Raw genomic sequence first — 13051 nt, forward strand, 5'->3', positions numbered from 1 at the left:
ATGTAATTAGTAAGCAAGTAAGATAGAAATTTTAAGAAATCTCTTAATCATAATCATACTACTTAAGATCAAAGCTGCATTTTTGCATGCGTAGCCTTCATAGTCTTGAAATTGATCGGAGCGTAGTCCTGGGCTCTGATACCACTTTTGAAAATAGGGATGTCGTGATGGCAAAAACACATCTCATACTCACGCCACACCCCTCCAGATCAAGGGTGCCATGCAGAGAGAGAGAGAGAGAGAGAGAGAGAGAGAGAGAGAGAGAGAGAGAGAGAGAGAGAGAGAGCATTGGGTACAATCACCCCCCCATGCAGAGTGAGCTGGCTTCCTCTAGGCATGTATTTATATTAATTGATAAAAAGGGTTACCTCATAAATGAGGCTATTTACATTCCACTTTGGGGATAACAAAACTTTACTGAACTAACTAAAAACCCTATGTCTTAATGAATTATTCCATGTCCTGCTAGCTGTTGTTAGCCACTTGCCCACGACTCAGCTGCCTTGGCATGCTACATCACGCACACATGACCATAAATGTTAGTGTCAACCTTCTCATAATCCATTCCAAAACATATACTCCCCCCTCAATTTCAACGGAGGGTGCCCATAGTACATTTTGAGACATTTTTAGCCATAGCCAAAAATTGTTTGAAGCACATAAACACTTCGGACTTTCCTTTCAGCAGATATAACCATGCATGTATTGAGTAATCATCAATGAAAGTCATGAAGTAAGCGTAATTGCCCAAGGATGGAGTTTGCATGGGCTCACAAACATCACTATGCACAAGCTGCAACCTGCATGTGGCCCTAACTAAACCATCTTTGGAAACTTTGGACACTGCATCTTACCCAGAATATAGCCTTCACAAACATGTTTGACAGGTGCTTCAAGAGGCGACAAAGAAGCAACCATCTTCAACCCCATCTTTTCGAGGTGTTTGCCCATTTGGCCCCATAGATGCAATCAAATTTTTAGTAGTAGCTCTGAGAGATAAAGTGTGCATTGTATAGGAGAAGACATCAATTCGTGCAAGCTCTTGGTATCTAATTTTTGTGTGGCTTTCCACTGAGAAGGTGCCATTTTAACCTCTGATTTTGTTTCTAGTTCTTCTATGAAAGATGACAAAGTTTGTAGAGAGTGGGGTTTGCTCTCTTCAGATGCTACAGACCCGACATCCCCATATAAAGATCGTATATCCCCTGGAAAAAATTTTGTGATCCATGTTTATCTCAAGGATAGGTGCTAAATGTAAAGTAGCACTACCATCTTTTTGGTTTCTGATTGATTCCCATAAGGATTGTGGCCACGGTTCTTCTACCTCCGGAATAGGCATCACTGATTGTGAGTCCACCGCATCTGTGGTATTGGCTACTTCCCTTGTATCTAAAGATACCTCAAATCTCGGCTCTCCCGGTCTCTGCTTACAATACCATGGCTCTCCATTTTGTGGATTTTTTGGCGGATTAGCACCTCTTTGTTTGGAGCATCTGGAATATGTGGTTGCATAAGAGCTTGGGCCTTCCGGATGAGCTCCTTGCACATTTGTAACCTCTCTTTTTCATACCCTGGATGAGGATATGTCAGCCATCTATGCTCTTGGGTTTGATTTGTTTTAGCCTAGCTTCATAGGCCTTCAAAATTGCATCTAAGGGTTCAAAGACTTTGTCAACCAGGATTGAACCTCCCGAGTTAATCTTCGACTCTTTAGGTCCCTTTGCATTTTTCTTGCTTTCTTACTCGTGTTTAAGCAGTTCTTTGGTTTGGTTCAATTCAGTTTCCAAAGCAGCTTTCTCCTGCAGCCTCTTCGATTTCATTTTGTCTCGTTTGGCTTTTCACAATTTTCATCTTGTTCTCACCGATATGTTCTCGATTTCTGTTTGAACTGGCAATGTGGCTTCTTCGGTTGGTTTGTTTTTGGCAGCTTCTTGAGCTTGAGCTTGAAAGGAATTCCAGGCTCTACCTTGGATCCACTCAAAGAAGGCATTACGCCTACAACGTTCATTGTTGCTTTTCCCTTGTAGTCTAGATTCTTAACACAGTGTTGGAGTAGATGGTCTTTCCCACAACGTTCACAGAATACAAATAACTCTATTTGTGGACCCTTGTTTGGACAACTTCATGCCCAATGATCATCTCTTCTTCCCTTGTGAGGATTTTCTTTGAACCATACTCTTACTTGGCTATGAACATGAGCGTATTCGCATCCATGGAGTACTGGTTTTTCACGGGTTGTGGCACATACGTTGGCTGAGTGTAGTTGACTACTACTCTACCATCATTCAAAAGAGGTGGTTGTTGCCCTAGCACACATTGTGGCTTTGGCTGAGTGTTACACAATGGAGTGGGGTGATCCCCTCCTCAAGTATTACATCTCCTCAAGTGTGATTGTCGTACAATCGGGTTTTGTATGTAGACTTGATTAACACTTCTAATCACCTCCTCTGACCACTTGGTCAAAGCGCTGCATCGTAGAAGTTTGAAAATCTTGTTTTATTGCAGGTTCACTCTTTGGAGAAGGGGCACTACTAGTCACATTATCTGTATCTTCGGTCACCTCTCTGTAGGCCTTACAATTGTCAACTAGATAAAGATCTTCTCTAGTGACTTGCTCAAACGTTGTGCATCCTTTTAGATGTAGGTATTTTTTTAGAGTCTCGTTTCTCAAGCCCTCTATGAAGAGAACTAATAATCTCTCATCTTGTGGTAGCTCTCTTATAGGACATCTCTCGATGTATTGTTTGAAGCGAAGCAAAGCTTCCTTCACTCTCTCGTTCTTTTTTTGCTTGAAAGCGTAGATTTGGGACACTTTGTTGTGTTTGATCCCCCTTTTTGAGAACTCCTCTACAAATTCTTGTAAGAGTTGTGCTATGCTGGAAAATCATCTCTATTTAGTGGTTGGAACCAAATCAAGGCTATTCCTTCCAATGTCAACCCAAATCCCTCATACTGAGTATGGAAATCTACAATCTGTTCAGCCCTCAAAACTTGTTTGAAGAGTGAGACATGAGCATATGGATCCCCTAACCCATTATACTTTGTCTTTATATATTGAGCCACTTGATATGGTCTTAATTATTGTGGTTCAATCACCAATCTAACCAATTCATGGTCTCATGGAAAGACGTCTCTCGTGATCTCCTCTCGTCTTGGAGAAAATCCCGGTGGAAATTCTCTTTGATATGTGGTCTGTCATCGTTTTTGGCTGAAAGTAAGTTGAGATTGGAGTACCCTTGTATGTATATCTCTCTAGGTCAACTAGATCGACAAGTTTGTACTCTCTTCCATACTTATCTACCATCAAAACTTGAACTTCATGGGCATCTGTATATGTGAATGCATAGAGAATCTTATGGAATGGTATCTCTCCAACATAGGGTTCTACACACTTGTAGAAGATACGTTGAGCCCCATTTATGAACCTATACAAGCCCTCATGAGCAAAATCCGTAAGCACTCTCATGGATTCATTGGTTTAATCCCCATGTTGTCGGCATTGCAACGTTTTTCATGTCTCTGAGTAGAGTGGAAAGCCCTGGTGGTGGATAATTTATCATGGTCAAGGCTCACTCAAAACTCTAAAGACAATGCTTGACAAGCCCACTTTGGCTTAGTGCATGCAGCTTATGTTTTTTTGCCCCTAGTGAGGTCTCTCAAAAGTTAGGTCTTTGTGACTTTTTGGTCTCTAGAAATTGGTATTGGGGTACCCTAAAAGTTTGGAGTTGTCTATCAAAAGTTACAGGAATTTGGTGAACTGCACTTGAAACAGCACTCAAGACAATCTCAAAACCAGAACACAGGAACTTTGGCTTGTATCTTGGTGTCTAGAAGGTATTTTTAGCTCAAACTTGATTTGGGATGTTCTCAAATATGTCTACAAGATCATCAAGTCAGATACCCCCACTATGATGAGGTACATGGATCGCGATCCATGTTTCTCTGTCAAAAAATTTTCTCCAAATTTTGACAGTATGTAGACAAGGTTATATGTAGGCTCTATGCCAGTTTTCATCAAATTCTGAGGTTGAGGTACATGGATCGCGATCCATGTTCAACCACATCTGGACTTGATCTATTGAAAGCTTGTTCCTGACTATGTCCACAAGCTAAATCTCAAATCTTTTTGGATTTGGACTTGTTTTGACAGATCAAATGCCCAATACTAGGTCTACACTGCGGTTTTTAGTATGTCACCTGTTTTGCTCCCTTTTGACCCAAATTTGTCAATTTTTTTCACAACTAGGCTTGGGAATATGTTTCCATGTGTATGTACTATTGATCTGGGAAAATCTTGAGTCAAGTTGTCCCTATAGGTACATGGATCGTGTAAGGTTTCCAGTTTTTGAAATCTTAGAAATTGTACAAAGCATAATCAAATTAGTCTGGTTGTTAAGAAAACAATGTAGAATTATCAACTGTGGCAAACATTGGTATTTTTGGAACCGTAATCATGACTTTACTATGGTTAGGAATATTCAGAACTGAATTCCGATAAAAACTGGCAAAGTTACGCGCCTTGGAAGATTACACTGTGAATTAAGTTAATTAAATAAAATTGTAAGGTTTTAGTAACCATTATTGCAAAAGACTTTTATCATAAAGTTCCTAGATATTTATAGATAATTGCAGATATTTCCAAAATTAATCATTAAAAGTAAAAAAATAGCAAAAAATTGATTCTGTGGATCTGGGGGACTGTGTGGGGCAGTGATGAACTAGTCCAGGCAAGATTTAGTAGCAGGTGGTGCTAGGAAGAGGCTGCGGGTTGGCTTGAGGCCCAAGAAACTGCCAGAGTTAGCCCAAGAGTCCTAAAAACCTATAAATAGGCCCCCCCTCTTCACAAAAAAAAAATTCAGACTCGAAGTCCTGGCCATTTCTCTCTCACTTAGAGAGAACTCTACTCAAAAATCACTAGAGAGCAAAAACTCTAATTGATTAATCCACGATAATTAGTTTAACCCTTTTTAATTAGCAAAATTATGCTAATTTACTTATATATTTTTAATTAATCCAATTAATTAAGAAGATTAAACTTACTTACACTCTAGATTACTCTCCTAATGCTTAATTCTTTGTTGATTATTTAGATTAAACTTAGGGACATTAGTCTAATTAATTAGTAAGCTATATTAGGACTAAAATTAATCATTTTAGTCATAAATTAATGGTAATTATACTAGTTGAACTTAGAATTGTATAGGATAATTATCAAGGCTGTACTAAACTATCAAGATGCTAGGAAAATTATCTTTTAATTTTTTCATTAGTTTTTGTGATTAATTAAGCAAAATTTAGATGTTTTTAATCAAAAAATTGATGGAAAATCTATTTAATTAGCTCAAAATTTCTTAAGGTAACTATCTTGGTTAGAAAATACTATTAGGAACACAGGGAAGTTACTCATTAATAGATTTAATTAAGCTGAAATTAACTATGTTTAGCCATAAATTAAAGGGAGAAATTAAAAGAACATGTTAGATAATTATGTGCTATTTATCAAAGTTAGTTTACATGTTAAAGAAGCCATGATAATTAACTTAGCCATAAAAAGTTAATTTACCTATTTATCTTAGACAAAAAACCCTATTTTTGAGGGTAAATTAGAAAAACATGTTAAATAATTATATGTTATTTATCAGAGTAAGTTTACATGTTAAGAAAGCCATGATAATTAGCTTAGCTACATAAAGTTAAATTAGCTAATTATCTTAAGCAAAAAACCCTGTTTTTTAGGGTAAATTAAAGAGGGAAATGAAAAAAACGTGTTAGATAATTATGTGCTATTTATCAAAGTATTTTAAATGTTAAAAAATATGTGATAATTAGATTAGCTACATAAAGTTAATTTGGCTAATTATCTTAGACAGAAAACCCTATTTTTTAGGGTAAATTAAAGAGAGAAATTAAAAAAATAGGTTAGATAATTATGTGTTATTTATTAGAGTTAGTGTACATGTAAAAAAATCCGTGATAATTAGCTTAGCCATGGAAAGTTAATTTAGTTTATTATCTTAAGCAGAAAACCCCGCTTTTGAGGGTAAATTAAAGGGGGAAATTAGAAGTAAATGTTAGATAATTATGTGCTATTTATCAAAGTTCTTTTACATGTTAAAAAATCTCTGATAATTAGATTAATCGTAGAACATTAGTTTAGCTAATTATCTTAGTCAAAAAACCCTATTTTTGAGGGTAAATTGAAGGGGAAAATTAGTTACGCTACCTATATAATTATATAATAATTTTTAGAGGTAGGAATTACTGTTAGGTACCTAAGATAAATAAGTCATTCCTAAATAATTAGTTTAGCTAATTATTTCAGCTAAATTTGTTTAATGTTTTCTATAAATTGAGAAGGAAAATTAGCAAATCAATTTATAAGTTAACAAGATAAATACTAGGGTTATAATACATCAAAATCCACTTAGGGTAAATATCTCACAAACAGATAAGTAATCCATAAATTATTAAAGCCAAATTAGGGTATTTTGGAGTAGAAATTAAATAGAGAATTTAGTAAAATAGCTTCGATAATTATAAGATAATTATGGGAGGATAATAAAACTATTAAGAAGCTAAGGGAAGAATATCTCACCCAGATATTTATCAAAGATACCTATTTACTCCAAAAATTCATATTTTTGGATAAAAGGAATAAAAGAGATTATTCATTTAATTCTCTAATTGATTAAGTATCCTTTATAAAGGCTACCACTATGGCTCCGAAAAAGACCCGAGGAAATCATTTGTCCGATGAAGAAGATACAACCCACAAAAGAACTAGAGCATCCCATGACCATGAGGCTAGGCCTAGTCATAAGCCTACGGAGGAGAGTCTGCAGGCGCCAGTGCAGCAGCACATGACTGACCAGTCTCAGGTGGATTTTCATTTATTCACCTAAGTCTTTAAATAGCTTAAAGTTATTTTATAAATTAACATTGCATACGTAAGAACTAGGAAGGAATAACTGGCTGAAAATGGAAGGTAACTTCCAAGAAACCAAAGAGCATTGGTTGTAAATAGGAAAGAAATGTCTGGGCTAAGACTGATTGACCTAGGAAAGAAATGTTTGATCATCCTTAAAACAGCTTATCTCAAGACACCTCTGATTCCTTGGAATATTTTACTCCAGGTGATGAGTAATGATGGCAAGTCAGCCATGGATGAGTTGCTTTCCTTAGTGCATGTAGAGTCTTTACCCCGTACTTGTCTGTGCTTATGGATATTACTTAGGATATCGTTTTTATCCTAGAGGAACCGCTCGGTTGTATGGGCAACCGGTTGGCGTATGGGCGCCCGGATTTTGGGTGATGACTTTTTCCACCCAGGTTTTTATAAATAAGGAATGGATGCCTTTTTTTTCACCCCTGTATAGGTGGTCTTGAGACAAGCCAATACTGGTCAAAATTACTCCAGATTGACAGTACCTTGTTTTAAGTCTAAAGATGTCTTTTTGCTAAAAGAATGTTTTCAGTACTGTTTTCAAGGGCTGTTTTAATGAAATCCATTATGAAGGATAAAAGGAACCATTATTTTAATTGTGATAAGAACGTGGTAGTAATTAAATAACAAAGTATCATATGTGAGTGTGGGGTGGTAAGTGGGGATTGACTAAGGTTGTCAATCATGTACAGGTGGACCTGATTAGTCAGGTAACTATCCATTCCCGCGCATTGAAAACCGTTAGAAACTTCTCCACTTGGAAGAGGAGTCCACCAGCGGCTGTGCCCTCACATATGTTAGGGGGGAAAAAGCGTTGGTTAAGGAAACCTTAATCCAAACGATGGAAGTTATAGGGCCGAAATAGTTTTAGAAATTCAAAAAGTTGTCTCGTTTTCACTGCGAGACAGGACTAGGTCTCCTTCTACGGCTATAAATCCAAACCATTGTTAATGGTAAAGGTATATTCCTTGAATTCTTCTTGTTTAGAGACTCTGATTTTATTAGGCTTAGAGACCTGTCAAGGATCCCATCCCGCTTTTTGGTGTCGACGGGTTTGGAGTCCTCACAGATCGCGATCCATGTTTGGAGCCCAAATTGACTTTTTTGGTACCATCAGATTCAACATGATTAATAGGTCGTATGGTATCAATTTTTTTGAAAAAAAGACCTCTGGATTGAAAGCTAGGTCAATTCTGACACTTTGTCAGAGTACTTGGCAGTTTAGGGCTTTTGGTTTGGTTTTTGATATCCAAATTCAGTTTTGAAAAGACCACTAGACTCCTTGTGATGTCCTCTAGCTATGGTGTAAATCAATCTGTGACATAGGAACATAGATCGTGATCCATGTACCTCTGTGTCAGATGGTAATGAAACTTGACTCACAGCTTGTTCTTGGTTCAGTGATCCCTACTGTATGATTTTTGTATGATTTGGACTTGTTTAGGCCAGGAAAAGTTAATCCCTAGGTCTGTTTTAGGGTTTTTCTCTTTGCACAGTTTTTGGCTCTTTTGACCACTTTTTGCAACTTTTTTGTATATAGTTCTTTTGGGAAAGTTGTTCCAAGTGGTATATCAGCTACGTACTGCTCAAATCTTAGCCAAATTTTTTTAATGAGATACATGGATCGCGATCCATGTTCCATCACATCTATCATTTCGACCAAAATATGGTTTTCACTCATTTTTTCTTTAATATTTTAGCCCAAATTTGATGGTGGTAGTTTCTACTTACCCTACTTATAAGTATTGAAATGAAACATGAAACAAAAACAAACAGAACGGTAAAAAATAAAGTTGCAATGGAAAACGGAACAATACTCTCAAAGCATAGAGAAAATTGAAGAATGAAATGCTTTTGGCTATCTCACTCACAACCCTCTTTACCTCTCGAGAATAGATCTAGCAAGTCCTTGACTTCTAAACTCTATCAAGCACTAAAACCCGTGTCTAGCTGCTTTACTGCTAAAGTGTAAATGGAATGTAAGACAAATCTTCAAAAAAGATCGCTATAAATACACACTAGGTCACTCACCATCTAAGGATCATATCATCGGCAACGACGCCAATGTTAGCGGATCACCGTGACGGATGTCTGTAGCATAGCGATCTGGCACTAACATAATGTCAGTACTCAAGGAAGTGACTCGAATGAGGCACAGAGACTCTTTGAGGTTGTCAATCTCAAGAAGTGAACCTAACAAGCAAACACAACAACTCTACAAGCAAATCAATCCCTCAATGATCAGGAAAATCTACCTAAGTCCTTTCTCACATCTCTAGTTCATCACGCCATTTTGACACTCGAACGGACTCAAAATGCAACAAAACTGTAGAAAGAGGTCTAGGACACGTAGGAGAACTATCCTACCGTGTCTGGTCACAATCCAACAAGGTATCAAAATCACGATCCATCATGAAAAAGGTCTTGAAAATTGCAATAGAACTATCCAGAAAGGTTGCCCTATGGTCTAAGAACACTCTCCTATGGTTAAAATGACTAAAAACAATGATTTAAGCACTCAAATCTGATGATTAGGCTCACTAACGCGTAGTCGTAAACCTCAACAAAACTAACAATGCTTACACTTGAATGAAAGAGCAAAGAGAGAGAGGAACACAATGCAAGGTTCAGAACTGAAATTTGATTATCCATTCATTAAAATCTTTTACAAGTTGGAGCAGCTTTGTAGCTTGATCATACGTTTTCAGAGCTCCTTTCTTCTTCTAAAGACAAGCCTCCTTTCACATTAAGGCTATTGACATTTATACCTAGGGAATTCCAAATGGCTAGTGGCCAGCTCACACGAACCTTTACAATTGTCATGACAAAATTACAACTCAGGGAATTGACCTATTACTCTAGAATCGGGATTTACATAGAGTATCACTACAGTAGCTCGACAAAATAAAAAACTACAAATGTGGTGTCCGGCTACATGTTCGAGCAGGTGAACGCCCGTTCGATCAATCCTCAAACATTCTCCCCTTCCTAGCTCATGTCGTCCCTTGACATGACCATGTACAATCTTGTAATAGGGTTGTCTTCAGCTTTGTCTTCAAGGTTGGTCTTTAGCGTGGGAAGTGCTTTGTCGTTGATGACGCTCCCCCCTTCCTTGAGTGATTCATATATGCCATGTTGTTCATACGTGATTTGATCTTTGATTTTCGAGGCAACTTTTCTTCTTTTTGTGTATTTGCCTCTTTGTTGCTAATCTTAGCTGCCATAAAGATGGATGTTGATGTGTCTAAGCTTGTAGAACTGATCCTCTTTGTGGCGTGGACTTTATGATGGATTTGCTTTCAAGGTCCACTGCAATTTGAGTTTTCCACAATAGGTAGCCAATGTTGAAGCACTATCTGAGCTATGTATGGTTGTTGTGGATAGCTCGCTTGCTGAATTTTTCATTGCTTATCGTTGCAGACCAATTTTTAACTTGCCTTTTTTTTATGGAGCTTTGTTGCTCGCGATTAGCATGTTGTGATATACAACTTTATCTCCAAGTCATTTGTTGATGATTGATTTCGGTAGCCATTTCCTTTTTGTTGATGTAGAAAGAATATATACAAGAAGTTGATGATGAGAGTTTCTAGATTAGGGTCTTAAAACCTGGATGACCAAAGGGAAAAACCCGGTGGGAAAAAAGTGCCTTTGGTATACGCTCTTATTGGAGTTGAGCATTTGGACTTGAAGTACCTATAATGCAAGATGAGTGCTTGGGAAAAATAAAGGAAGAGTGCCAAATGCAAGTGCCAATTATGGGACACTCTATATGCATATGAAAAATTTGTCGAACAAAAGCATGCAGTGTAAAAGAGGGATTTGATGGGTGCTTCAAGGAACAAATGTAGCACATGTGACATCAAAGGATGTCGCAATAGCTTCCATGTTTCCAAGAAGGGGTTTAAATGTAGAATCTTTTCCACTTATATCTCACTGTGCTAAGTGCGTGAGTGTCTTTTGGACTTCCTCCTTCACTTCACCACTATACTACAAGGACTTCGACTCTTATGCCCACCTATACCAGCATGAGCGACACATCATAAATATGCTCAACTCTTCCAGCTTGAGCAGTACCTAGAATAACTAAGATGCTTAGACCACAGAATATATTACTTGAAGCTTTGGGACTAACGCATCGCTCATTTAGTGGCTTAGTTGTCCGACTATGACTTATACCATGTATTTTTAATGGTGACTTGGACTTACCTGTTCAAGGCCAGAAACCCAATTCCATAAGTTCTAGAAATTTAGGCCTCTTCCATTGTGTTGGTCATTGGATGCCACCATTTTGTTGAGTAGGTTGGAATATTTTGGCTCCTCTTGAATTGCTTGTTGTGTGTTCACACTGCTTTGTGAAACAAGTCCTTCAGCTCTTGTAGGGAATGATGTAGTTTTTGCTTTGAGAAGTTGTTGAATCTTTGTGTGGGTTCTTTGTGTTTGAGGTTCCATGAGCAATTTCAAAACCCATCTTGTTTTTGGTCCTTGTGTGATCATCTTTGGCATTTTACCTTCTTCTATGATTTGATGGACACTAGGATTTGGTATCGAGACCTGATGATTTCCGTTGTAAATACCCTGATTTTGTAGTTGATGACGAGATATCCATCTATAGATTGCATCAGTCTTGATTGCAATTGGATTTTGTTGGCTTTTGGTTTTTATTGCTTGCTTTTGGATAGAAGCTTGTGCTGCATGATTTCTCTTAGTTGTTCCAAATTGAGCTACAACTTTTGGTAACCATATTTGAGGGTTACCTTCATAAAATCCTTGTGCTTCGAGTAGCTTCACTTGAATCATCCATTAATGTTGCGTCTGTTTGTGTTGGGTAGCTTTGTTGAAGTCTGACTTTGGCACCCATTTTTGTCATGTTTCTTGTTTGGAAGATCTTTTTTTTTCGCATTTTGTTGTTGTTCCTTCTCTTGTGTGAGGTGTTGGACTTCCATTGATTGCTCAACTTTCTCCTTGTAGAACTTGTTTCTAGAGGTGAGTAGATCCAAGATTTTACTTTAGGCTTTTTGGCCCAAACATTAGCGTTTCCTTGAAAGTAGCCCTGAGCAATGATTGACTCATTTGATGCTACCCACCCTGTCACTTTTTGTTGTTTAGGTTGAACTTGTGCTTCATGTATCCAAATTGGGTCTATGACTTGGATGTGTTCTTTGGATACTAACACTTGGTTGATTCCCTTTGGCTTCTTCTTGATACTTTTTTGTGATGGAAACTTTGGTTGATAGACTTTTTGCTTTGGTTTCCATTGCATTGTTGATGGTGTGGCTCTTGATGTAGAGGCTACACGAGAAGTTTGATGGAGGCTCGTTGAAGGTAAATTTGTCTTGCGAGGTTGATATACTTCAGAGTATACCTTAGCTTTACCTTTTTTTGCTATGCTTGGTTGCTCCCTTTTTGCATTGACTTGAGGTACTTTTGGGGCTTTTGATGATGTTGTTGTTGAAGCTTTTGGTTGTTGTTGAAAGAAGATGTTCCTCCAGCTTTTCATCAGGATCAAACTCTCTTTGATATGATGGGAGTCGATTATGTGAAAAGTATCCTTATACTCCCCGATACTCAACTTGAGTATTGCACGGCTTCTGCCATGCCAAAGCTAGGAATTGACATTTTTGAACTTGTTTACACGATCTCCTCTAGCTCGGTCATTGGCGGCTTTCCCATCATTATCCACGTATCATAAGACATTAGATTCTTTGTTGCTTCTAGATCTATCACATCTGAACATGTGATTTTGAGTCCTACTTCTCCGCATAAGCTGAGTCTGATCAATATTGAAGACACTTGATCTTTTGTCACATCCTTATCCTTCTCTTGATCTTGACTTTGTTGAAATTTTGATGCGAAGCTTGGATACTTTTCTCCTTCATCTGCTTTTGTTTGCGCTTTTTTTCAAGTCTGCTTCTTTGAAAAAACTTTTGTTGCTTCTTCGGATATGTCAATGATGACATATTCTCATTGTTACTTTCCTTCCTTCGTTTTCACTTTTACCTCATGTTCCAAGATGTAGCCATCTGTCTCACCGTTTCTGCTTTCACACTCACAAACTTCATTAGCTTCCTTCAATACCTTTATCGTAAATAAGAGAGTTATATCATAACC

This window comes from Adiantum capillus-veneris, chromosome 27 (genome assembly GCF_014529385.1).
Source record: "Adiantum capillus-veneris isolate H3 chromosome 27, ASM1452938v2, whole genome shotgun sequence".
NCBI lineage: Eukaryota > Viridiplantae > Streptophyta > Polypodiopsida > Polypodiales > Pteridaceae > Adiantum > Adiantum capillus-veneris.